The 27,473-nt window shown below is 48.7% G+C and overlaps 1 protein-coding gene and 1 pseudogene across 1 annotated transcript in view; both read left to right on the top strand.

Moving 5' to 3' along the window:
* Positions 1-27,473, top strand: part of STAU2 (staufen double-stranded RNA binding protein 2) — a 215,306-nt gene that overhangs the window by 170,905 nt on the left and 16,928 nt on the right.
* LOC118718540 lies at positions 22,715-23,497 on the top strand (annotated as a pseudogene).

Genomic DNA, 27,473 nt, shown 5'->3' with positions numbered 1-27,473 from the left:
GAGCAGCAGTTTGTGGGTAGACAGAGCTTTAGGTAAGGTAAACTTAAAGTTTCAGATCCACAAAAACTTTTTGTAATGTATTTCCTTCCATATCAGGGTGAGTTGACAATCATTAGATCATGAGATAACCCATAACCCAAGCTTGGTCACCCAGCTTTTATCCACACTTTGTAAGACAGCCTCCCTTTTACTGCTCCCTCCTGCAGTTCTGAGGTGAATTGACAGACATTTCCAGAGGAAAATGCCTGTAGACTCTAGGGACATGAAGGCCTAACCTTTTTTTTTTTTTTTTTTTTTTTTAAACCATTTAGATCACATGCCACAACCTAAGCAACCTTTATTTTATGACTGGAATGATCGAACGAATGTTTGGCCAGTCACTATGACACTCACTGATCACCAGGGGGCAGATGTTAACATAGGAGCTGCCCCCTGGTGGTCAGTGCGCTCCCAAAGCCAACCTCCGATAGCCCCTCCACCCGGCCGGCCCTTGCCCCCTCCCATTGGCACATGATATATTGTCTCATTTCTTAAATGTGCTGCCAAGTCATTTCCCTTCATAACTGAGGTAGTTTTCACCAATACATTTAATTATATCGGCCTCTTTTTTCTTTTTTTTCTTTTTTTTTAATAAAGCTCGTTTTTATTGACTTTCTCTCTTCTTAATGAATTCTTCTTGGTGGAACAGGCGCTCCCTGGCACAGCACAGAAAGTGGCCTCTGTGACAGCGGAAGGGGGTTGCATTTTTTTTTTTTTTTCTGTTTCCTTTATCTGTTAGCTGTGTGTGTGTCTTTTTTTCTTCTTCTTCTTTATATTATTTGTGGTAATCATCCTCTAATTTCTTTTTATATGCTCTTTTTTTTTTGGTGATTTTCTAATACTACAATGCTCAGTTAAACACACAGGACAAAAGAAAAGAATACAATTTTCTAAAGAATAACAAAGCAAAGACATCTTCTTCACTTTTGCCTGGTATATATTTTAATGTGAGGCCAACTTTTATTTACTTTCAATATACCCTCCCCCAATTCTGTTCTCCCTATGCCCCCCACACCCACCCCAGACACCAGCTATAATTCAGTTATATCTTCATGCTAATACTTCGTCCATTAGCAGTACTATTTTGATTGGGTGTTACCCAACTGTGAAGCTTTCTATGAAGCTTTATTTAAACTCGGCGTCATCTCTTCTTAGCACATCCATTTTTTTTCTCATGTTTGGACAGGTTTGTCCTTCTCCACCCAATCCTGGCACACACCGCCCTGTCCTATCACCCAGCACGCTGATTAGAGGCGGGCCCTTCCCATATTCCCTTCTGCACCTCTACTCCAGATTTTAACAGGGCTAGCCATTAGCTTAACCAGTGCAGGGAGGTCCCCCAGCCTGGAAATCTCTCTTCCACCAGTCCTGCCCTACAATGTTCCCAAGTATACCTGTATTACTTGTTTCTGTACTTTGCATTCAGGCATTAATGGCTGCTATTAAATTGTGTAAGTATTATAGGGTTCTCTCTCTCTCTCTTTCTCTCTCTGTCATTACAGAAAGAATAGCAAAAATTGGAATCTGAGGAAATTAAATGTAAGATGGTTGAATTGTTGGGGAAAAGATAGAGAAACAGGGCACCTGCCAAATGGAGCTCACCCCACACTGGCATTCTGGGGTGCTGACATAGGGAACTAAAAAGCACTGGAGTGTGGGGGCAAAGAAGTGAAAAGCAAATGGTGACATCAGATAATGAACAAGGGGGGCCCTACAAAAAGGAAACCTAGGTTCTTCCTCTCGTTTCTTGGAAGCATGCCTGTGTGTTATTCCTATAAGTGGGTGGTGGTGCCGCTTCAGCAGTCTATCTTAGTGGGCCTTTCCGCGCCACTGTCTCTGTTACCTTTAATTAGCTATTCCCTTGGACTCATCCTTCCAAGCCCACTGCTTCACTTTGTTAGTCCCATGATCCCTTCCTTCTGAACACTTGGACACGTGCTGTTGCTACTGGCGATGGGGTGCTATGCACACGTTGACTAATCCAGAAGCCTCTCCCAAGTCTCTTCTGCCTTGAATCTTCTCTTTCTAGAGGCCAAACAAACAGAAAAGCAAAACTGGTAGTCATTTTCCCAAACTCCCTTGCAGGTAGGGGTAGCCACCGAGCCAAAACCTTGCCAGTGAGACCAGAAAAGATATCAGCCTAAAAGCTTTTGGGGAAACTGGCCAACAACCTAATCCAGCCCTGTTTGTAATAATGTGAAAAGAAAATCTGACAATTTAATGAAAAGGAGAGTCAATCCTCACAACCCCATAAAAATATAGCATGTCATCTTAAGAAGAAACCAAGGATCTGAGAAGCTAGGTAAGCTGCCTAAAGTAACAGAACCTATAAGTTTGAAGAGAGACCTAGAACTAGGGCTTCTGAATGCAAAGTCACATCAATTAGAAATTCACCCATAAACCTGTCCAGCTATTTCTCTGTTTCTTTTTCTCCCCGTTGCAGCTTTATTCTCCAAGTAGCTTTGCTTTAACTCGGGCTTGAGTTGGATTCTTCCCAGGTGTTCTCTGCCTGCATGTTTTTGCATGTGTGTTCTTGCCCCGTGGAAGCATTCACTCTCTGACCTGCTTTTCGCTCTGTTTCCTTTGGCCCACATCCTTTTTCCTTTCTTGAGTTGACCAGGGATAGATTCCATGCAACTGCAATAGCCCGCAACCTGTCTTCTCTGGAGACTACAACAAATAGTTGTTTTGGTTATTTCTCTGTTTTTCCAACTAGACCTTCTACCATGTCTTTCCCTCCGTCCTTTTCCCTCCCAGTCCTTCTGCTCAGTTTCCCATATGGACACTCTTTCTAGGATGACACAGAGGGAACAGGTATACCTTTTCCTAGCAGCAAGTCTATGCCATGTGGTTGGTGGATAGAAGATGTAGGTTCTCGCCCAGCCTTACCATCATTTAAATGTGGGGTCAGATCATTTATCCTTTTATTTGTCCTAGTCAGTTTGGGCTATTTTCACAAAATATCACAAACTATATGGCTTAAATAACATACGTTTACTTCTTATAGTTGTGGAGGCTGAGAAGTCCAAGATCAGGGTATCAGCGTGGTGTTTTTCTGGCAAGATCCTCTTCCTGGTTGTAGACAGTGGTCTTCTTACTTTGTCTTTACTTGGCAGAGGGAGAAATCCTCTCTTGTGTCTCTCCTTATAAGGGCGCTAATCCCATTTGTGAGGGCTCCACCTTCATGTCCTAATCATCTCCAGAAGGCCTCATCTGCGATACTGTCATCATACTGGATACCAGGCTTTAGCATATGGATTGGATGTGGTGGTGATGGTGGGGAAAAACACAAACATTCAGCCCATAACACCATCCCTTTGTTTTCCTACCATAAAAAGGGATAAATGATGTTCTTCCCACCTTACCTTAGAGAGACACTATGAGGACAGCTAACCATTTACTAATTCAGCTAATATTTAAGGGGTATCTACCATGAAACAGGCAGAGTGCTTGAGCTTGAAGAGTTGAAGTTAAGGTTCATGCCCTGAATCCACTGGAGGATATAGACTTATAAACAGAAAGTTTCAATTGATGATTAAGTGCTAAAAGGGAAATGTGCGTGTGCTGTGGGAGCTCAGCTGGCAGATCAGAAATGACACAGGCGTGGCTCAGCAATGGAGCGTCGACCTATGAATTAGGGGGACATGGTTCAATTCCTGGTCAGGGCACATGCCCAGATTTGGGGCTCAATCCCCAGTATGGGGTGTGCAGGAAGCAGCCAATCATTGATTCTCTCTCATCATTGATGTTTCTCTCTCTCTCTCCCTCTCCTTTCCTTTCTGAAACCAATTTAAAAAATTATATATATATATATATATATATATATATATATATATATATATATATATATATATATATATATATAATATGACCCAGAAATGGGATAACAGAGAGTGTGCCTGGTGTGATAGGCAAGGGCTAGGCCAAGACTCTATTTGTCTTGAGGACAGGGATCATGTCTCAATTATCTCTGTTTCCTGGCATCAAGCGAGGTGCCCAATAATTGTTTATGAAACATTGAATGAGTGGAGGACTTATAGGATGCCACACACATACTTGAAATCCTGAAATACACAGTAGAAATTGGTGAGGACAGTAAGGGAGATACAGATAAAATGTTCCGGGACTCCAGTGGAGAAAAAGATGAGATGAGATGAGATGAGAGAGGGAGGGAGGATGGCTCCCCAGAGAAGAAGCCTTTGAAAGAAGCCTTCAAGGGTAAATGGTGAATTTATCAGAGTGGCTCCCTTTTTTTTCTCTTCTGTGTCACATTCTTCCATTCACCAACCTTTGACGCTGGCTTAGGTTTCCCTCCACCCCCTTTTCTTCCTGGCTTCCTTCCTGGAGTATTTCTTTCATCCTGCTTAGAAGGCCTTCATCCTCTCTAATAAGCCGGAGGGTAGAAGGCGTTGCTCAAGCCCTTTCACCTCTGCTCAAGAGGAATTTTATTACAAAGACGAGGCATATAATAGCTGGCAAAATTATTTTTTTTAAGACCCAGAACTCTAGTGTAAAAAAGGAAGAATTCACATTCTTTTAGCCACGTGACAATGATCATTGGTTGAATTTGAATAAGTTTATGAATCTGAAACCCAGAAAAAAAACAGTTGCAAGATTACACCATGGCGTTTTGGTTTAAAGCAATGTCATGTATGGACTGCCATTCAGGTGTGTGGGACCTGCAGATCTGCTGTTTGAAAATGCAAGAATGCTTCCCTAATGCTGGATGTCAGGAGATTAAGATGCGAGCATGTGGGCATCACGCTCCAGCGGCATGTGCTGCCTTTAAAAGCAGCAGTGAGGAAACAGGCCACGATAATGACAAAAGGGAGATTAAGTCCGTTGGGGTGTAATTAAGCATTTCAGGCACAGACAGACACACGTGTGTGCACCTACACATTTTCAGGATTATAACTAAACAAGACTGCGATGGACATACAGCACTGTTGGTGTTCAGTGGCAATCCCAACAAATCAAAGGGGCTGTACCTGGGAGCAGTTAGGAGGAGGAAAAGTTTTAAAACATTGTCCTATGAAAACAGAGAAGGAAGTTAACCACTCGCCTCAAAAAACTATATGTGACCACCCAAGCTCGCTTTAAGAAATCATTTACCATAAATAAAGACAAACACCTCCTGATAATGAAGAACAGGGGTCTAACACATTTTCTAGTAAAAAACAAACAAACAAAAAAAAACATTCCTGCCCTAGTCAGTTTGGATCAGTGGATAGACTGTCAGCCTGCAGACCTGAGTCCCGGGTTTGGTTCTGGTCAAGGGCACATACTTTGGTTGCAGGCTCCTCCCTGGCCTAGGCCCTGGTCAGGGCTTGTGCAGGAGGCAACCAGTTGATGTGTTTCTCTCACATTGATGTTTCTGTCTTTCCCTCTCTCTTTCACTCTCCCTAAAAGTCAATGGGAAAATATCCTTGGGTGAGGATTAACAACAACAAAAAATTATATATATATAAAAGCCTAAGTGACAGTTCGACTGTCCAACCGGTAATTATGACGTGCACTGAGCACCAGGGGGCAGACGTCCAACGCAGGAGGTGCCAAGCTGCAGTGACTTGGCAGCTGTGGTTCTCAGATAATGCACCTGGAACCAGAGAGGAAGGAGCCCGATTCTGGGGTGCATCACTTGAGAACTGCCCCCTTGCAATCCAGGACGCCTAGGGGGATGTTGGAGAGCTGGTTTTGGCCCAATCCCCACAGGCCAGATCGAGGGACCCCACTGGTGCACGAATCTGTGCACAGGGCCTCTAGTAATAAAATAAAAACTATTTTAAAAATTCCTGTTAAATGTAGACACAAAACACATTCCTGCTAAATAGAGACACCAAATAAGGAGGATGGGCTAGATTCTAGGATAGCAGAAAGGAACTGTGGTTTAAAAAAAATGCCCCTAAATACTTACTGAAATATTATCACACGTGCTGGAAAATATAAAACATGCATCCAAAAAGATGTGAAGTGTGCATGACATCTTTAAAATGTGGAGCAGTGGCCCAAACCAGTTTGGCTCAGTGGATAGAGCGTTGGCCTGCGGATTGAAAGGTCCCAGGTTCGATTCCGGTCAAGGGCATGTACCTGGGTTGTGGGCACATACCTAGGTAGGGGGTGTGCAGCAGGCAGCTGATCGATGGTTCTCTCTCATTGATGTTTCTAACTCTCTATCCCTCTCCCTTCCTCCCTGTAAAAAAATCAATAAAATATATATTTTTAAAAATGTGGAGCAGTGGAGGTACCCAAGCACCGTTGGGCCAGAAGACCTGAATGGCCAGGACACGGAGGGCCAGACCAGCTGTCAGTGTGTGGCTGGGGACGGGCCATCTCTGCCACCTGAGTCTCCTCCTGTGCAGGCCTGTGCTCTTCGAAGAGAAGAAAACATCACGTTAACATTTATTTTTCCACTTAACTTCGGTTCCTAAATCATAGATAAGTCACGCTGAGCGAATAGTGACATCCCTATGGGCAGTGACCTCATGTGCGTGGTATCTTCCCAAGATGCTGTCTCGCAAACAGATCCACCCCTCCGGAATGTGTCCTGATTCCGAAAGAGATCAGGCTTATTTACAGGTTGGTGATAAAAACGCCATCTAACTTCCCGACTTCTGTGCCATGAAGCAAGCGAACCCAGGCCGGGTCCGACTTGGATTCCTTGCCTGGTGTTTCCTTGGATTCTTTTTCCTTCCTTCCTTCCTTCCTTCCTTCCTTCCTTCCTTCCTTCCTCCCTCCCTCCCTCCCTCCCTCCCTCCCTCCCTCCCTCCCTCCCTCCCTCTCTCTCTCTCTCTCCCTCCCTCCCTCCCTCCCTCCCTCCCTCCCTCCCTCCCTCCCTCCTTCCTTTCTTTTTTTTATTTTTTTTATTTTTTTTTTATGCTTTGTTTTTGAAAGTTTCCTGAAACCCCTAGTGTTTCAAGAGAAGCATTGAGCTGTTTAGGCTGCAGTTTCTATGCATGTGCGTGTGCATGTATGTGTGGTGTGTGTGTGTGTGTGTGTGTGTGTGCTCTCAGTGTGGCCCTTGAACAAGTGTTGTATTGTATGTGATACGGAGCTGCCTCTCTCCTCCTTGAACAGAGCACCTGGTGTTACTGGTTTCAAAGCGTATTTCAAGATTGGCAGTTGGAGTCTCTTCATAGAAGTGTAACAGCGCTTCCCAGAAAGCTTGAAAAACGATCCTCAGAGTGCAGGAGAATAGAGAATAGGTGTCACCCTCCCAAAGCATGGCAGGCCGCCCCAAGAGCCCCCATTCAGAAGGGATTCAGGGAGGAAACGGAGACGTCTGAGAACCGGAGTTTGAGCTCGGAGTGAGCTCTGAGGAACCAGTGGTCTCTCGAAATGGGATTTGCCCAATCTCTCTGCCACCTGTCTCTTGTGTGAGAACCAAACCCTGTCAGGGCCTCTGCTTCAGGGAACAGCCCAGAAAAGTGTCATTCAAAAGCTACAAATTTTCAGGCAACTTGTAAAGTGTTTTCTCAAAAATCCTGACTTGAACCCTGGCGGTTTGCTCAGTGGTTAGAGCATCAGGCCCTCACCAAAGGGCCATCAGGTGCCCAATGCGTTATAGGCACGTGCGGGAGGCAAACAATTGATGTGTCTCTCTTCACATGGATGTTTTTTTCTCCCTCCCTCCCTCTCATTCTCTCACAATCAATGAAAAAAATATTCTCAGGTGAGGATTAACAACAAAAAATACCAATTCTACTGAAAGAAAAAACCTGGGGGAAATGCTTCCTCACCAACCCGACCTTCAGTGGGGAGAATCACACTGCACCGTTTAAAAGTCTTGATTCCGTAGGCACGGACTTTGAAATCTACTTTGTCCTCAGGACACATAGCAGGCTCACGAAGCTGCTTGGAAGGTTAACATGAAAAACACTCGGTCAATTCCATGTGACAGGAGGCACTTCCCTTATCTCGTCCTGCATCCCCCAGCTCACGAGTGTTCCCTGCTATTGCTAAATCATTTTGCTAAAGTTGAACTTCTCTTCATCCCCAGATGTGGGATATGTCAGAACCCAAGGAAGTTACCTTCCTGCAAGTCTCCTTCCCACATGGCTCGCTGCCTTCCTGAGGGTGCTTCCCAGGAAGGTGAGGATTCTGAGTCCTGGCTCGCACATCAATAAATCAGCTTTTAGCAAAGTGATGAGATGGGTAGCAGACCTGGGCCTCGGCCACTTAGAAACACTTAGCAACTTGAACTGTGGACATTTGTATTGTGTCATCACTTACAAAATAATGACTGTGACCTATTTTCCTTAAGAAACCATATCCTTTCTGTCCTCAGAATTCATGCAGGAAGCATGTCTAGTCTTCGGAACCGGCACACATGAAATGAAACAGGTGTGAGGAATGCCATTTTTCTAGACACCACCGTTATAAAGGCCGTTTTTAATTTGTTATCACTGGTTTAAAGCAGGTCAAGAAAGTGCAAACGCACCAATAAAATCCAGCACGTGCTCATTGCCACACAGAAAGATCTAGGGGCCACCTCCATTGTCAAAGACCAGCATATGGCTTTGATAGGGTTTACCTGAGATAAAACCAGACAGTCTTAGTCTTATCAGGCTCTGCAAGTGCCGTGATGACTAATGAACTTGTCCATGCTCACACAGCTGGAGTCGAACCCAGGTCTCCACCCTCTGTCAGACCTCGCTTCTCAATTTGGCTCAGAAAATGCTGGTGGGAGGGTAGGAGAGCAGGCAGATAGGCAGGCCAGAAGGAAGGAAAGGAAACCTTCAAGTGTCTATTGTGCAAACAGTTTTCAGAGAAGTCCCTTCGCCGTCATTGGTCACACACTCTGGAATCCCATAGTCTTGATTGTCTGTACAGTTCCATACATCCAAAGGCACTCAAATAAGTTGCGTAATTTTTTTTATAGTTTATTTTTTTTTAGAGAGTAAGGGAGTGGGGGGAGAGAGAAACATCGATATGAGGGTGAAACATCGATCAGCTGCCTCCTGCACGTCCCCTACAGAGGACCAAGCCACCACTCCGGCATGTGCCCTGTCTGAGAATCCAACTGGCCACCTTTCGGTGCACTGGACAAGGCCCAACCAACTGAGCCACACTGGCCAGGGCTAGGTGCATATTTTTAAATACTAGGTATAAAGACATTAAATTGACTACAACCATTTACATTTTAGCATAACACAATAGAGGTGACTCCTGAAGTTCACAGATGTAGCAGAAATAAGGGAAATTGCGTACATACGTTTTTAGGTTTAAAACTTTTTGCTACTTATGGGTAGATGTGAACAAAAAAAAGAAAATTATTCTAAATGGGGATGGTAGCTGAAAAGATTGACAAAGGAGGTGATGTGACAGGCTGGGTTGGGTAATCAAGCCAGATGAAGAAGCAGGGATTGACCAAGGGCAAGGGCGGGAGCTGAGGGGGGAACATTCCAGCACCGGGGCTGGGCGGGCACCCAGGCGTGGAGTTGCAGGGGTGGGTCCAGTCCGTCCCTGCGGGCTCCGAGTTTAAGACGTGCCCTGCGTTCCACAGCTGGGTGAAAGCCTGCGGCTGGGTCCCTACCTGACTCCTGCTTCACCCACGTCATTCTCCTTCCCTCCCACACAGTCTTCGCCCTCCCACTTGTCCCCATGCCTTCCATATCTGTGGGCCTCTATGGCTGCCACAGCAAGACATGATGTAACTGGTATCCCTTCCTTAGCATGGGATGCGTTTGTGCAAATACACAGAAGTTGTGCATAGCCCTTAAGCAGGGGTCCTCAAACTTTTTAAAGTGGGGGCCAGATCACGGTCCCTCAGAGAGCTGGAGGGCCAGACTATATGAACTACTAATTCCTACTGTAACACCTCGGCTGCGCTCACTGCCCAAAAAACCTGGCAGGCCGGATCAGACTCCTCTGCGGGCCGCAGTTTGAAGACGCCTGCCTTAAAGGATGCTCAGAGTTGCCAAATTACTTATGATTCTACAAGATTTGTGGGTTTTTCCCCCCCTCCCAATCCAAAGAGAAGGGATGTCTTCCCCTACTTAGTATTCAATAAGATGTAGCTCAGCTATTAATTATTTTTTAAAACGTTTTATTGATTTTTTTTTTTTTTTTTTTTTTTACAAAGAGGAACAGAGAGGGATAGAGAGTTGGAGACATCGATGAGAGAGAATCATCGATCAGCTACCTCCTGCACACCCACACCAGGGATGTGCCTGCAACCAAGGTACATGCTCTTGACCAGAATCAAACCCGGGACCTTTCAGTCTGCAGGCCGACGCTCTATCCACTGAGCCAAACCGGTTTCAGCTCAGCTATTAATTCTTGTATTCCTCCTCTGAGCTTCGCCTTTTACCTAGTTACTTATGAAGACTGGGATCAGTGTTCCTCCTTTGAGACCAGCTCTTTCCAGAAGTATCGAAATGGCATGGTGAGCCTTTTCCTTACCCAGTAGCCCATGAGTGTAATAAATGGGGAGAGCTGCCATGCATCACTCGTCTCCCATGAGTCAGACACTGTGGCAAATACTTTGTGTGTATTGTTTCATTTGAAGATGCTCATTGAAGAAATTGAGACTCAGAGAGGTGAGGCAGTTTCCCCAAAGCCTCCGCGCCAGATCGGATACCAGGTGGCCCTGACTCCACAGCCCCAGAATCGCCTGCTACACCCAAAGAACCTGGCACACACAGGATCAGTGAATGTTTGTTGAACTCAACTGAAAGAAGGAAAAGAAGGGGAGGGGGAAGAGTAGAGGAGGAGGTGCACCCCAAACTAGATCTCAGAGCTGTTGCTCGGACCCCTGATCCAAAGCCCATTCTAGTGTCATCAGCAAGACGGTTGAAAGGGAGTCTCTCAGCCCATTGGAAATCAGCATGTCCCGGGTGTGCTCCCTGTGACGTTAGTGTGAGAATATGAAAGCAAAGCTACGGACAGAGCCCGGCACTGAATAATCGTGGCTCTCATTCTGGAAACAATTGATGTCTGTTGTCTCCAAAGCCGAGACCTCCAGAGCAACTTGGGAATGCCACAAGACACCCCAAGTCTAGATGACCATGGATCTGAGAGGACTCGGAGCTGGAGCAAGGACAGAAATCAGCCCACTCACATGAGCGTTTTCCTTCCAAAGCCCTCCTCCGTCATAACCATTTAGGCACCCTTCGCTTCTGCGGGTAGACTGATGTCAATTTTCAGAAATGGTGGAGAGTTTCAAAGCTCAGTATTGTCAAATGTGTTTAAACTTGTTCAGAATGTCTCTCCTCCCCCGTGGTAATTTAGCATACAAGCTCAACAAGAATTAACAGCCCCCAGTGTTGATTTAGTCATTTGTGCTGTCTATCAAATCATGTCTCTTTTCTAATGCCCACTTTCTTTGAGTTCTTGTTCGCTTTGGTCTAGAGACAACAGCTACACCACCACATCAAGGGGGGCGGGGGGACGGTGAGTGGAATGACTGCCAGAGCCTTGGCTGGTTTTGCTCAGTGGTTGAGTGTCGGCCCATGGACCACAGGGTCTTGGGTTCGATTCTTGGTCAAGGGCATGTACCTTGGTTGCAGGTTTGATCCCTGGTCCCTGTCGGGAAGCGTGCAGGAGGTAAACAATTGATGTGTTTCTCTCACATTGATGTTTCTCTCTCCTCCTTATCCGTCTCTCCTTCCACTCTCTCTAATGATCAATGGAAAAAAATAACCTCGGGTGAGGATTTAAAGAAAAGAAAAAAAAAGACTGTCAGATACATAGGTGGTCAGGCCCCTCAGGCTAAAAAGATAAGGATACCAAACTGGAGTGAGCTTTAGCCTTGTTTGGCTGTCACTTCCCAGTGGTGGATGAGGGTGAGTGGAAGGGTCAGTCTCATAGGTCTTATATGACAGAGGAGAGATCCCACCTCCCCAGCCCCTGGCGTGTTCACAGCCGGGGCCGGGCCCGGAGACGTGCAGGCACAGGGAACGAGGCCTGAGAACAGGTGCTCCTCCCAACAGTAGCCACATCGAGCCAAGGACAAGCGTTCCTGCAATATGTTTTGAACTTCCTCTTTAATGCATGCCGTCAGCAGCATAGCAGGGCCCTTAGTAAGAGCCCGTCGGGTGTTGTGACAACAGCGTGGGTGTGATGACAGCAGCCTGTGTGGGCCACCGCGCTGTCTGGGAGCCCGAGCTGCGTGAGTCTGAGGGTGGGTTTTGATTTCAGTGGGAGCTCGGCACACAGTGGGGCCGCTGTCTAGGTCTCTGCAGAGGGGATCATCTTCATGAGGCTGATTGCCCAGAAAAGGCCTCGATGCCTGACAGGGACAGGGGACAGAAGTGGCTCCAGAATCCAGAGCACCTGCAGATTGTGTAAAGTCGCCTCTTTTAAAAAAAAGAGCTTGGTCCTTCATATGGCTCTCCAAATGGATATAGGGATTTCCGATTTCGATATTGGAAAATGTGTTCTCTGGGCCATTTCTTCGGACTGGAAAATGTTGGCTCCTGTTGTACAAATAAAATGGCACAGCCTATCGGAAAGGGCTCAGGCGCCGTGTATTTGTTGGGAGTTCATTTCTTCATGCCAGGTGAGAAAGCTCAGCTTCTCTCCTGGGACTGCACGCTCCGAGTGAGAGCATCCTTGCTCGGCCGGTGTGGCTCAGTGGTTGAGCATCGACCTATGAACCTAGAGGTCACACGGTTCCGTTCCCAGTCAGGGCACATGCCTAGGTTGTGGGCTCACTCCCCAGTGGGGGGTGTTCAGGAGGCAGCCTATCAAATGATTCTCGCTCATTATTGATGTTTCCCTCTCTTCATCTCCTTTCCTTTCTGAAGTCAATAAAAAAATATATTTTTAAAAAAGAGCATCCTTTATATGTTTTCTTTTTTTGGCAAATTCCATCTCTGCATCTATCGTTGTAGTCTAAAATCCTTGGCAAGTTCACATTAAACAAGCAGTCATTAGTCACTAGAAAAGAATGAATATAGAAAACCTTAAAAAAAAAAACACACAAAAAAAACAAAAAACCCTCCTCTAAGTCAAAATTTGATGGCTCTCACAAAAGTAGGCTTCCATTCAGTGAAAAATGTTGTTGGAATCCTTAGCCATCGCAGGGAGCTGGAGAGATGAAAATGTTGTATAATGCACTGTTGTTTTCCATGAGACTCTAGCGTGGCCCGTTCCCCGGCCACAGAAATGTAAGCACTTCTTGGCAAATAACCCGAGCGGGCCCGGGCAGGGTGATGTATAATTAATGTCAAGTGTTGCTGCCCGTCTCCAATGCCCTCTGCCCACTGCCCAGCACCAGCTTCCTCCCACTCTTCCTGTATTCAGAGCGTGGCTCACGCCACTCAGGATCGAATTCCGGTCTCCCGTCCTGAGAGCACACCTGACAAAAATCAGGTAATGACCTGCTTCGGCGATAGGGGTTCAGAATGAGGCAACGTCTTTCCAGTTAGAGACACAAGGGAGGGCAAAAGTAGGTCCACGGTTGTTCATATGGAAAATAATACAGTATTTAATAAATAACGATACAAGAATAAACTCGATGTTTTGGGTACTCACAACTGTAAACCTGCTTTCCTCCGCCCCTGTAGCATTCAAGTTAGTAACAATTTTTTAAAAGAGAACGTGTTGCAGCTACTTTTTAGGGGTATTTTTTTGTTCGCAATTTTTTAGGCGTTTTCCATGAGCTCTGCTTGACAAGTATTGGGAGAGAATGTCTGGCAACTGTTCATGGAACCACAGGCTCTTTCTCTCTCTCTTTCTTGTTTCTATAAACCTACTAGACAGGATCAAGTCCAAGGAACTGATAAAGTAAAAAGGTATTTGCACATTAAAAGTAATATTCCTGAATACCTTGCCATATTGAAGTGGGATCAGAGGAGAAACCCTGAGATTCAAGTATATTATCATGAAGCTGAAGAGTCTAATGAGGAAAACCATTGATTGTGGAAACCAAAATTCCAAGTCAGTCCTAGGGCCAACTTCATTTTATGGAAGTAAAGCTGCAAATTTTAATTATATAGTTCTTCGCGTGAGGTTTCTGGGAAGGAAATTTAAAAGATGGCCCTGGCTGGTTTGGCTCTATGGATGGAACACTGGCCCACAGACTGAAGGGTCCCGGGTTTAATTCCAGTCAAAGGCGCATACCTAGGTTGCAAACTCAATCCTTGGTCCTGGTCAGGGCCTGTGTGGAAGGCAACCAATTGATGTGTCTCTCTCACATCAATGTTTCCCTCTCTCTGTCTCTCCCCTTCACTTCCACTCTCTAAAAATCAATGGGAAAAATATCCTTGGGTGAGGATTAACATGAAAATAAAATTAAAAAGACAAATTTAGGAATGACATTTAGGGATAGCGCTTAATGGGGCTGATCTTCATCAGATGGGGGTTAGTATGCCTTAGGCCAGTGGTCGGCAAACTCATTAGTCAACAGAGCCAGATGTCAACAGTACAACGATTGAAATCTTTTGAGAGCCACCTTTTTTAAACTTAAACTTCTTCTAACGCCACTTCTTCAAAATAGACTCACCCAGGCCGTGGTATTTTGTGGAAGAGCCACACTCAAGGGGCCAAAGAGCTGCATGTGGCTCTCGAGCCACAATTTGTTGACCACGGTCTTAGGGAGCCCACACTGGTTGGTAACATGTGGAAATTCTTTTGTGCCCATTGGTCAATAGCCATGGCCTCCAGAATGCCTTCCACCAACCCCATGGCTGCCCAGGCCCCTCTCTGAGACCCCCCTTTATGTCCCCAAGACCCAGCTACTACAGGGGAACACCCAGCACAACAAGGGGTGCCTACGAGCCCACCTACCCCAGGGCGGCAGTCTGTCAGCGCCCGTGTTCTTTAAAGCCCGGATTGAACAAATTGTGAGCAAAGCCTGGAGTCACGGGGACGTGGGAGAGCGTGAAAGTCACTGCATAGCTCTCCTCGGCCTGTTGCTTTGCTGATTCACGAGTATCTGCAAGAATTCTCATCCTCCCCCATCCTCTCCTTCTGGCAGCGGATCTCCTTTTGTACCAAATCATGAGTCTGGAAAGTATAAAATGAAGTTCTTTATGACAACATTACAAATGGAAATCCGAGAGGGTGCCTAGGCATGAATGGGCCGTTTGAGGCGAAGACCCAGCTGCCTGTGTGTGTGTGTGAGCCTCGGCTGGCAAGCGGGGCCACCTGGGTCCACCCAGCACCTGGTGCGGGCTGTGGGCCCTTCAGAATGCCAGACCCCGCAGCTTCCCAGGGTCTGTGCTCCACACCAGCCACAGTCTGTCGTGTTATTGATTGGCATTTTATTTATTTATTTATTTCAAAATATATTTTATTTATTTTTTACAGAGAGGAAGGGAGATAGAGAGTTAGAAACATCGCTGAGAGAGAAACATCGATCAGCTGCCTCCTGCACACCCCTACTGGGGATGTGCCCGCAACTAAGATACATGCCCTTGACCAGAATCAAACCTGGGACCCTTTAGAGCTGATGCTCTGTCCACTGAGCCAAACCGGTTTCGGCTTGATTGGCATTTAGATGCTAATAGCAGAAAGGAAGTTGTTGAGGTTTCTTTCTGTGTATTTCTAAGCTTGATTAGGTCTGGAACATTCTTGCCTTTTCCACTGGGAAACAGCTGATGGCACAGTGATCATTTTGGGACCTTTCAGTGCCCAGAGAGAATAAGAAGAAAAAAAAAAAATCTTAACTAATGGATAATGTGCCCATGAGGAAAAATCATAGCATTTCAAAAAGTGGCCAATGCAAATTAAAGAACGCCGTCAGGGCTGAAGGGATGTTATTAACATGCTCAAGTATCAACACGTTTATTAAATCAGAGAAGCAAAGATTTGGGAACCGCAAAGGACCTGTGTTTCATTCGTGAAATGTGGTTGGGACACTTTTTCTGGAACACTCCTCAAATTTGAACTCTGTTTTTTGAATGGAGGCACACTTGCATTTTGTGTAGGAATTTTCCTTATTTGAAAAGGCTAAGTGTTGTCATGGGGAAAATGTCAGGGACTCTAATAATAGAGAATGGGATTAGCACAGGTGAGCCACCCGTGAGTAATCGGGAGAGAGTCATTAGATAAGATGGGATGGCGGCTGCCTGAGACCTCCAGCCCCCGGCCTGTGCTCATCCTGCCTCTGATAGGCTGTTTGGCCCCCTCCCCTTCCCTTCCTGCCATGGGGAGCGTCTGCCCCCTCACGCCGACCTGGCAGAACTTTGCTCCTTTATGTGTGCATTTCCTAGTTCTTTACACCCTCCGCGAAGCACAGGCAGTGCTGTGCACTCGGGATGATTCAGAAGACACCTGACTGAATGAGGGATTGATACCTCCGGGCAGGTTTCGGTTATTCTTTCTCTGTGTAATGCAAGACGAGAGGCTCCATTTCTTACCTGGATTAGTTTAGGCTCGCCTATTTTAAATGGGGTTCTGCATATAGATAGCCCTCCACACGGCCAGCTGGGGTCTGTTTTAAGTAGACCACACTTTGCATTTTTTACATTGCCCCTTGGTGCCTAATCTCATGCAGTTATGATGCCCTCCTCAACTTTGAATTCAACAAAGCCCCATGGCAACAAGACTGAAATGCGTGCTGCCCACAGGTCTGAATATTGTAAGAGTATTTGTCTCCCTGCTGAGCCTGATCCTTCCTGACTTGGGCTTAGACACTGAAACCATATTTGTAGACTCTAAAAATAGCCAGTGAACTGTGACACCCTCAGATACTGAGACTCAGCTTCCCATCCATCCAGTCGTCCATCTGTCCATCCACCCAACATTTATTGAACAGTCACTATATTTTGGGTTCTGTGTTGGTGCTTGAGAGATGAATACAGCATACCCTTTGCCCTTGAGTAGCTCGTGGCCTGGTGGGGTGTAGAGACACGGAGTCTCACATATCATCGGGCAATAAAAATCTATAATGGGCTTATGGGCAGTGCATTCTGAAAGTCCAAAAGACCGAAGGATTCATTCCCATGGAATCTGGGGAGCATTTTAGGGAAGAAATGACAGCTTAGCTGAATCTCACAGCGTGAGTCAGTTTTTTAGGAGGATACAGGCAGGAAGGGCCGCGAGGCAGAGGGAACAGCCTAACCAAAGCCACAGAACACTGCTGGGCCTGTCTCTGGGAGCTGTGAGGACTGCCTCCCAGTCCTGGTTTGGGCTGTGTCAGCCTGCCCTGAACTGTGGCTGCCCCGGAGCCCACTGGGACCACTTGCCACACCTTCCACAGGTCGAGGGAGAGCTCGTAAGAGACATCAGTGTCTGATGCGGCTGGAGCGAGCCTCCTGGGCACATTGAGCTTTGACTCCTGACCTATGGTTTTGGCTCCTGAACCCTCCACTCCAGCCACACAACCTCGAGAGTAGTGGTAGGACTAGAGACCAACACTGTTAAGTTCTCCAGTTTGAGCCACCTCTTTTCTCTGGACCTTCCCACGAGGAAACTTGCCCACCAGTAGAGAGCAGTGAGTCCAGCCTCCGCCCCAGCCGAGCAGGCAGTGGGCTCCATGACCTGCATCTTTGACCCTGGAGATGGGCCCAGCTGGCCCTTCTGCCTGCAGCGGGCAGGTGTTTGGTGGCTTTGCACATGGGAGAACTCCAGGCCGTGCCGCAGACACTGCGTAGGGTAACCTGGCTAAATATTTCCATCTCCGGTTGAGGCCCAATCCTACCTTGAAGCATGAGCTGGCTTGGAAGAGCCGCCCAAACCACTCCTCTGCCGGCTTCACGGCCACCCACCTCCCAGCGCTAACAATCACAGACCTGTGCAGTCTGCTGTGCTCCTTGGGAGCAGTCTTGCTGCTGGCTCCTCTGTGAAGTCACCAAGTGGCGATCTGTGTGTCTCCATACACATCTTCACGCACATGTGGGACTTCCTCAGCCCAGTTAGCGGACATGATACTGAATTGCCTGGAAAGACTGCCCCACGCATCTTTTTTCTCATGTGCTCGAGGGTAGTGGTTGGACTAGAGACCAACACTGTTAAGTTCTGTCTTTAAGGAGAAGTGTGACGTGCTATTCAAATGTAGGACAGCATCCTGAACGGTTATTGCGTTTGTTACGTTGAAGAAGAGATGGATGGGCCCATGATCGGGGTGACCCAGGACCCCATTCCTTTGGGTCCTGATCTCCACCGTCCTCCTCTGTTGCCACCACTGAGTTAGCATTTAGAAAAATAACTCTCCATACAGGTAAAACCAGATAATCATATAAAGAAATGTTTTACTTCCACTTTTATGGTAGTGATATCAACAACCATAAATAGGAAGCATAAGGGGAATAAGGAGAAAAGGGAAACTTTATGCATTGATAGTGGGAATATAAATTGGTACAGCTTCTATGGTAAACATTGGAGATTCCTCAAAAAATTAAACACAGAACTACCACATAATTCCAGTTCTGGGTATTTGAAGAAATAGAAAACACTGTCTTTAATATATATCTGCATCCCATGTTTATTGAAGCATTAGCTACAACAGCCAAGGCTTAGAAACAAGCTAAAAACCATGAACAGATGGATGGATAAAGAAAATGTGTAATGTACACATATGCAATGGAATAGTATTCAGCCTTAATAAAGAAGGAAATCCTGTCATTTGCGAAAATATGAATGGACCTTGAAGGCATTATTTTAAGTGAAGTAAGTTGGACAGATAATGACAAATACTGTATGATATTACTTATGTATGAAATCTAAAAAAAATCCCACCCCAAATGGAACTCTTAGAGAACAGATTGGTGGTTATCAGAGGCAACAAGGGGAGGTTGGGGGGTAAAATAAGTTTTAAAAAAAGAACCATAAATAAATATGTGCGTGAAAAGAATAGATCCACTTAACATTTTCTAAAAGTTAGGTCATATTTGTACATGAAATGGGCAACCAGATAATCTAAGATGAAATGTTATTCTTTAGGGTTCTGCAAATTTTAAACTTGTCCTGTGGGTGTTATGTCAGCGTTACCGTAAAAGGTTCAGGCTGTGAAGTAAAATGCAACTTCTCGAAGGTGGGGCATCTTTTAAATTAGCGTGCAGCCGAACTGCTGAATTTGTAGTTGCTAATTTGGACTGGTGGACAGAATTCCTGTTTATAGCTTATCCTATTGAGGGACAAATTTACCAAACTCCATTCTATAAATAATTTAGTTATTATGGATAATAGATTTTTGCCTCTCTGGAAATACGTTTCCCTTTTACAATAATTGCTAGCCTCAGGTGTTTTTTTTTTTAATTTTAAATTTTTTTAAATTTCATTGATTATGGCATCACATAATTTTCCTCATCCCCCCATTCCCATCCCACTCCCCCCCTACCCCCCTACATTTGCTCCACCCCCCTGCTGTCCATGGCCACCGCTAGGCCCATATGCATGCACATAAGTCCTTTGGTTGATCTCTCCCCCTTACCCCTTCAGTTTTAAAAAGGTCACAGGAGTGTCTTTTTTAAAACTAACTTTTCTGCTTTGTCATCACATTTTACAGGTAAGATAGAGAGATTACACGTTTGCTGAGCAGCCTGCAGCCAGGAGTCTTATCTTTGAGGATTATTCCTGCTCTTTGGCAATCTTTCCTTGACTCTAGTTAGAGTCATTTACTAGCCACCAAGACCAAATGCATTAGGTTGTAACAGCAGACCCAAATAAAAAACTCAGTAACTTGGAACGAATGGACCCCTCATTTCATGTCCAAGCTGAAATCCCGGTTGCATTTTATTGTTTCTCAACCTTTCTTACTGCAAACCGTCCATCCACCCACTTCCTCCTGGCTCCTTTGAGCTTTGAACCGCACCTTTACGGCGCCTTAAATCCCCACGTCACCCAGGTGCGCTGTCATGGTGTTCTCTGCTTTCGAGCCAGAGGTGTCTGTCTTTGAAGACGTCGTTAGCATACTTCGAATTCCCTCCACAAAGCGATGGGGGACGTCCATCTGAAAAACGTGTTTTGGCTTTCGTCTCGGGATGGAAAAGAAGAGTGGTCTGCCTTTTCCGGGCGGTTCCGTGGCGGAAAACCCCCTTTCTCATGCGTGGGCACCTTTGTTTGGGGCCCAGCCTCCGAGGGCAGGAAGTGGGGAGGAGAGCGCAGGCTGCTCTCACCCACCTGGAGACCAGGGGCCATTTTTTAAAATTTATATTTATTTTAAAATATATAGTTTATTGATTTTTTTACAGAGAGGAAGGGAGAGGGATAGAGAGTTAGAAACATCGATGAGAGTGAAACATCGATCAGCCGCCTCCTGCACACCCCCTACTGGGGATGTGCCCGCAACCAATGTACATGCCCTTGACCGGAATCAAACCTGGGACTCTTGAGTCTGCAGGCTGATGCTTCATCCATTGAGCCAAACTGGTTAGGGCACCAGGGGCCATGTTCAAGGTGTTGTTACAGGGGAAATGGTCAGGGTCATTACGTTGCCAGTGAAATGCACTCTCTCGGGGCTTTCCGTGGGATGCCTGGAGGGAGAAAGCGAAAAGCCTCAGCCAAGAAGGAGGGGGGGGGCGGGGTGTGGACCAGGGCCTGGCCCCGTGGCCCCAGGCAGCCTGCACATGGCCCTGGTGAGCTGCCCACAGCCAGTGCCCGGCCCCTGGGTCGGCCCGGGAGCTGCTATCATGCTGGGGTTGGGAGGCTGGGCGAGATGGGGCTCTTCCTTGAACCTAGAACTTCCAGGCACCTCTGTGGGCAGCCACGTCCCTCGGGCCCGGCCTCCCTCCTGCACCCAGCCCTGCGCTGCCTCCTGCAGAAGCCCGTCCTCCGGAGGAATTTGTTTTCCGAGCTTTGAAAACAAAATCACTGGGAGGGTAAGAGAAAACCCAAGCCTCCCGTCTTTGGGCAGCCCGCCACCGAGCTCCTTGAACTCCAGCCCTGGGGTTTCTGTGTCCCTTTGAAATAGACCCGGTTTGGGTTGAACCTGCACTTCCTCGCATCTGGAGGAGAGGAGGAAGGATCCACTGTTTTTTAAAAGGAACTTTCTGGAACGTGTACAAAAACCTGATAATTAAAAAAACAAAAAGCAAGCCCTCAGCTGCACAAACAGCCCTTGTTCTCGGCCAGGGGAGGCCTGTCCGGGGTGCCCACCTTCCTCTCCCGAGAAAGAGCAATTAAGGAGACCGGGAAGCATCGCGGGGTCGGCTCTGTTTTCTAGCAAAGCCCTTCCCACCGCCCGCTTTGATCTGGCTGCGGGGGTGGGCGGGCAGCCCCGGCCTCCGGCCCCGGGTGCAGGCGCTGGGCTGGGGCCGCGCTGTCTCCCCCTCGACGGGGTTTTTTTCGGACCGGCGTGCACACATCTGTCTTTATACCCAGCCGCTTTCCTGGCCCCGAACAAGTCCTCCGCGCGTTTCCCCAGCCGAGCTCAGTGGGATCTCTGTCAGCTGCAAGATTTATGTCAGCCCGCTCGGGCCTGAGAACTGTTCCTTCGGCTCGCCACATCTGGATTTCATTGCAGAGACATTAAGTGCGCTGCGAAGGCCTGTTTCGGGGCAGCGCCGTGCGGACACCCCGGCTGAAGGAGCGGAGGAGGGCTGTGGGTTCGCGTGGGACGAGCCAAGACAGCTTCGCAGCAGCAGAAAGCACGGCCTTCTGCAGGGGCTGCTGGGAGGAGGCCGTGCTGGTCCAGGACCATCCATCGGGCCTTCAGGCTGCTGTGGGAGAGAAGGGTGCCAGGTGCCTGCCAGCCGCAGGCTTTGCCTGGCAGCACGTGGCACCCACACATGGGTAACCGGGGCGGTTTCTCGGGCGGTTTCTCGGGCAGCCTTGCGTGCTGGCATCGGGGCGTGCGATACACAAGCGTCTTCGGGGCGCCGGGGGGTGGTTGGTCACTGCAGATGCCGTCAGCTTCTTGCCTCACCGTCCCCTCGGGTGGCGAGAGTCCCAGGGGGGCCACCACACCCGGCGTGTCTCAATACCTAACAATAGAGGCATCCAGTCTGCTTGGAGCACAGACAGGACACGCACTTCTTCATGCTTGTGTGGCTTTAGCAAAGCCCCTCCCTCCGCAGCCCCCTCCAGGCTTGGCCCACGCTGGTAGGCTTTACAGAGACACATCCCAGGCGGAGGGCAGAGGGGTCCTCGCCAGGATGGGCATTAGGTAGACGGTGTCTGCATTTTCAGACTTGTGGCTGCTGTTCAAAAGGATAACGACGAGAAAAGTTGTCACCAGAGGAACAGCGATGCTTCTTGTATCGGTATTACATGTTGAAGCCCCGAGTTTCCTAGAGCCGGTGAGATGGATTCTCTGCCGTCCTGGCCCCCAAAGGACTTATTATTGGAGGGAAGATGGGGATTTAGTTTCCTGCATTTGAGCTCATCTCATCCATGGCCTTCGTTATGAGGGGCTCTTAACCACTTTTTAAAAATAGGCTTTTGTTGATTATTAGAGAAGAAGAGAGAGGGATAGAGAGATAGGAAGGTCAATGACAAGAGAGGAGCATCGATTGGCTGGCTCCTGCATGCCTCCTACTGGGGATCAAGCCTGCAACCTGGCTCGCACCCTGGCACGTGCCCTGACGGGGGATAGAACTAGAGGGACCTCTTGGTTTCTGGGTCGTCGCTCAGCCCCGAGCCATACCGGCTGGGCAGGGACTTTTAACCTTTTTTGAGCCACGGACCCTTTTGGCAATCTGGTGAAACCTCCGGACCTCTTCCCAGAAGAACATTTTAACCTACATACAACAAAAACACATAACGATTTAAAAAAGTCATATTGAAGTCAATTACCAAACTATTCTCAGAGTTCATTTGTGCTTTCCTTTGGGCGATGCCCGCTGGCGAGATGGCAGCGGGAACTTCCAGGAAGAGGGGGGTGGCTGCCGGTGTCACCTGCAGAGCTGCGCTGACCGAGTGTCTCCCTCGGGAGCTGGCCAAGGATGGCTCCTCTGGAGGGGAGGTCCGGTCACAGCAAACAGGACAGATGATGGTTCTGGCCTCCAGGACGCAGCCTGTTCTTGGCGAGAAGGGCCGACGACAGATGGATTGGGAAAGGGGCCGCTGTGGCTCTGAAGAGGCCTGGCTGCCCCGAGGGCTGGTGGGGCTTTCGGCTGAGAAGGCGGCCACGGGAGGGCTGTGTGCCGAGGTCCAGGCAGAGGCTCCGGTTCCAGACCCCTCGGAGGCCTGGCTGTGCAGAGGGCCGCTGCGGGGGCTGCAGTTCCTTGTGGGGCGTGGGGCCGAAGGCTGCGAGGCCATGGTGTGGGGGAACTCCGAGGACGGAGGGCTGAATCCAGGAAGGTTGTTGATGGTCTGATGAGCCTCCTGTTGGATGCCACGTGCGCTGTGGGCTGCCCAGGCAGGGTGTGCGGGCATCAACGTGAAGATCACGCCTCCTTGGGACCCAAGGGGCGAGATAGGCCCGAAGAGGCCCCTGCCGGGCTATGGGAGCGAGCATCGAGGAACCCAGAGACGAGACTCTGCCCACCACCCCATCTCGGAGCAGAAGGGTGGGAACCCGGAGCTGCCTGCCAGGCCCCGGCCAGTTCCCACAGCAGCACAGGGACTCCCTGGCAGCTGGATCTGGATGTTGCTCTATAAAGACCTTTAATAACATCTTTTTAAAAGAAAAGAAAAAAGCATTAGTTTGTGCGGTAGCAGGAAACGTGTTTATTAGCACACGGCCTCGTTCCAGCAGATGGCTATATTTCTAATCTACGTCCAGTGTTTCTAATAATATGCCTAAGAAGTGCTAGGTTTCTGTTAGGTGTAACAGACATTTAAAAAAAAAAAATGTACTGTCTTCCCCGTTACAATTCCCAGAGCCCCTAAATCCGCAGAGCCAGAGCGAACCCCTGGCTTGGTGAGGAGTCCATGTAGCCGGCAGCCCCAGGCCTGCAGGAGCCTCGGCCAGACCGAGGAACTGGCCCTCTGCCCGCCTGCGGCCCCCTGCAGCCCTGCTGGGGAGGTGCGTCTCCTTGGAAGTTGGGGAAGGTGCCCAGGGACAGGGCAGAGCAGGGAGCAGCGGGGGCTGCCCCCAAAAACCTCTCTGTACCCCTAACCAGTTAGCCCTTCCGGCCTCAGAGGCCAAAGACAGAGAGGGCGTCTGCCTGGGTCAGGTAAGAACTGGGGAAGATCAAGTCCGTTCTGCTGTCTCCTGACTGGCAAACGGCTCAGAAAACACCTCCGAGCGAGCGGCTGCCCTGGTGGAAGGCCCCGTGTGGCTCGAGTCCTTCCTCTCTGAAATGACACCCCGCCCTTGTTATAGGCTGACGGGTGTCCCCCCAGATCTGAGTGGCGAAGCCCTCGCCCCCTCCAGGGCCTCAGAGGGTGACTGTCTCCAGGGATTGGGCCTTTCATGGGCTGAAGACGTGGACATGAGGCCATTATGACGGGCGCTAAACTCATCTGACTGCTGTTCTTACAAGAAGAGCTGAGGCCGAAACCGGTTTGGCTCAGTGGATAGAGCGTCGGCCTGAGGACTGAAGGGTCCCGGGTTCGATTCCGGTCAAGGTCATGTACCTTGGTTGCGGGCACATCCCCAGGAGGAGGTGTGCAAGAGGCAGCTGATCCATGTTTCTCTCTCATCGATATTTCTAACTCTCTATCCCTCTCTCTTCCTCTCTGTGAAAAATCAATAAAACATATATTTAAAAAACAAAACAAACAAAAAACAAGAAGAGCTGAGGGCACAGAGCGAGGGACTCAGGGATGTGCACCCACAAAGAAAGGCCAAGGGGAGAAGCCTCTGCAGAAACTAAACCCGGACGCCTGGATCTCGGACTTCCCGCCTCCAGACCGGAGCGAATACTTTTCTGTTGGTTAAGCGCCCAGCCTGCGGTGTTTTGTTATCCAGCCTGAGCGGACTGATACAGACTCCAGACCCAGCTGCCAAGGAGACGCTGTGATGCTCTGGGTACTGGTTGGGGCCTGGCAGGCGGCTCTCCTCTGCGGACGGGCCTGGCCTGCCCTGACCACTCCAGGAACTCGGGCACACGCTATTGCCCAGGCACACTTCTCAGGCCAGTGCCCGCCACACCACACCCTGGCCTGTGTGTCTTTGTCCCACCTGGTAGGGGCAACCTCTGCTCATCCCTTACCAAAGCTCAGGCAGCACCGCACCCAAGTCCCCCCCCCCCCCCCAGCACCCTCCCGAGCACCCTCCAGGCCTGCACAGCATGTGCCACAGGGCACGTCTCTCCTCGGTCTTTGTGTTCCCAGAGCCCACACTTGGCACGGGGCCTGGCATTCGGCATGACGCAAGTATCGGAGGAACAAATACATGTAGCCATCCCTCCAGCCAGACCGCCCAGCTCCAACATGGGAAACAGATAATCCGGGTTCAAGGCCAGGGCGGGCCGTTTACCAAGTCTGTGACCTCAGAAGAGGAGTCCATGACCTCCTGAGATGCCAGGTCCCGAGCCAACGGTGGGCGCGGGTCCAGGGCCATGTTTCTCAGCCCCGTTAGGACCTGTGTCCTCCTCTGAGCCAATGTGAAAGGAAGAGCGATACGGGACTTTCCCCTGCAAATGACCCCTGACCCTTGCGTTCCATCAGCCAGGGTGATTTTGCCAACTCTTACTTCTCTTGTTTAAAACTCACTGATACCCACCGCTGGGAGGGAGAGGACCACGTTGGCACCACACTGTTGTAGAACTACAGTTTCAGAATTTTGCTCAGGGTCAGCCTTGGAAAGAGCTTGGCTGTTTGCATCTGGGCTAGTCCGGCGTAAGCCAAACTAGAATTGGTTGGGGATGAGTCCGCGGTGGGAGCAAGGAAGATGGAGGAACGGCCGAGAGCCTGGCCCAGCACGGCATGGCCTTGTTGGAGGGACTGGTAACAGTTGGCAATGTCAGAAATGTAAATGTCTTTTGTGGGCATGTTGAGGCGTGTCCACATGGATGCATATAGACAGTCTATTCGTAGGGGGCTGGTCCAATAATGATGGCACAGCAGCAGGCCCATTGGCCCGCAACCGTCACCTCTGGCAACTAGGGATGGGGGAGGCCATCCTTGCTCTCTCCCGTCAACAATTCCATCCTGACGCATTTAACTAAGGTGACCAGATCTTCCTACTTTTGGCAGGACAGTCCAGATTTTTAACCATTTTTCCCGTGTCCCTCGGCGTTTTTAAAAAGTCCCTGATTTTTGGAAAGAATCTTTCCAATCTTTCAAAAACTCAGAACTTTTTTAAAACGCCGCAGGACGCGGGAAAAATGGTTAAAAATCTGGACTGTCCTGCCAAAAGCGGGACGATCTGGTCACCTTAATGTTAACGTAAAAGCAATTATTAGACCCAGTTCTGCCAAACACAGAGCGTTCTTTCAATAAACAGATGCAAAACTTTTCCTACAGCCTGTTCTGGTGAGTTCAGGGAAACTCGTCTCTGGCCTTACACGCTCCAGCGGGTTCAGACCGGGACAGACCCGGCACCGTGCAGACTCCAGGGGGCCGTGTCCCCGGGGGGAGTGGGTGACAAAGGACAGCAGCTCTTCAAACCCCCAGGGCGACGGCGGCAGCGGTGGCGGCGGTGTCAGGCTTCTAGGATTGCCGGGCCTTATTCTTCAGGAACGTCAGGGAGGTGGTCCCGTATCATTCCGAGTCCTTATCCGTAGCACCGCTTACTTTACCAACAGCATTGCCATTTCCAACGCTCCCGTTGCTGTCAGAGAGACAGAGCTGGGACAGCCCAGGGATTCCAGAATCTCACAGCTACGGCCATAGCCGAGGCCAGCCCACGCTCAGTATTCCCACAAATACCCGGTGGAGGGAGACAGGGAATAGTTATTGACTCCAACTCGAGTTAGACTCGTGTGCCTTGTGGGGGATTCCGTGGAGGGGCACACACACAGGGTAAGGTCCTGCTCTGCTAGGTTCTGGGCAGAAAAACAAGCGAGAAGGCACGGTCTGTAGCTTCGTAAAGCTCCACCTCAATGGGGGTAGCCAGGCAAACAGGTAATGCTAGCATTATGTAGAAAGTACTAGGGGCCGCCCTCGCTGGTGTGGCTCAATGGATAGAGCGTCAGCCTGGGGACTGAAGGGTCCCAGGTTCGATCCCGGTGAAGGGCACATGCCTGGGTTGCAGGCTTGATCCCCGGTAGGGGGTGTACAGGAGGCATCTGGTTAATGATTCTCTCTCATCATTGATGTTTCTGTCTCTCTCTCCTCCCTTCCTCTCTGAAAAAAAAAAAAAAAAAAAAAAAAAAAAATATATATATATATATATATATATATATATTAAAAAAAGGAAGTACTAGGTGTCCGCATAGAACAGACACTTGGTCCAAGTAAAAGCCTTGGCTGGTCTCCCGAAGGTGTCTAAGTAAAAGTAAAAATCAGCGGGGAGGTTAAGAAAGGTGGAAAGGCCCTGTGCTGCTTATTCTCACCTTTCCTGCCCGCCCTCTCTCCCCCTTCACTCACCCTTGGCAGCCAGTAATCTGTCCCCCATCTCTGGGAATGTGACATAAATGGAATCACACAGTGAGGGACCTTTTGCAGTTGGCTCTCTCCACTCGGCCTAAAGCCCGGGAGGTCCATCAGGTTGTGTGTACCCATCGTCCCTCCCTTTCTGTGGCTCAGTGGTCTTCCCTGGCTCCCGTGGTACGGGT

This window comes from Pipistrellus kuhlii, unplaced genomic scaffold (assembly GCF_014108245.1).
Source record: "Pipistrellus kuhlii isolate mPipKuh1 unplaced genomic scaffold, mPipKuh1.p scaffold_m20_p_14, whole genome shotgun sequence".
Classification (NCBI taxonomy): Eukaryota; Metazoa; Chordata; class Mammalia; order Chiroptera; family Vespertilionidae; genus Pipistrellus; species Pipistrellus kuhlii.
The sequence above is the reverse complement of the archived record's forward strand: the minus strand, read 5'-3'. Positions and strand labels throughout refer to the sequence as shown.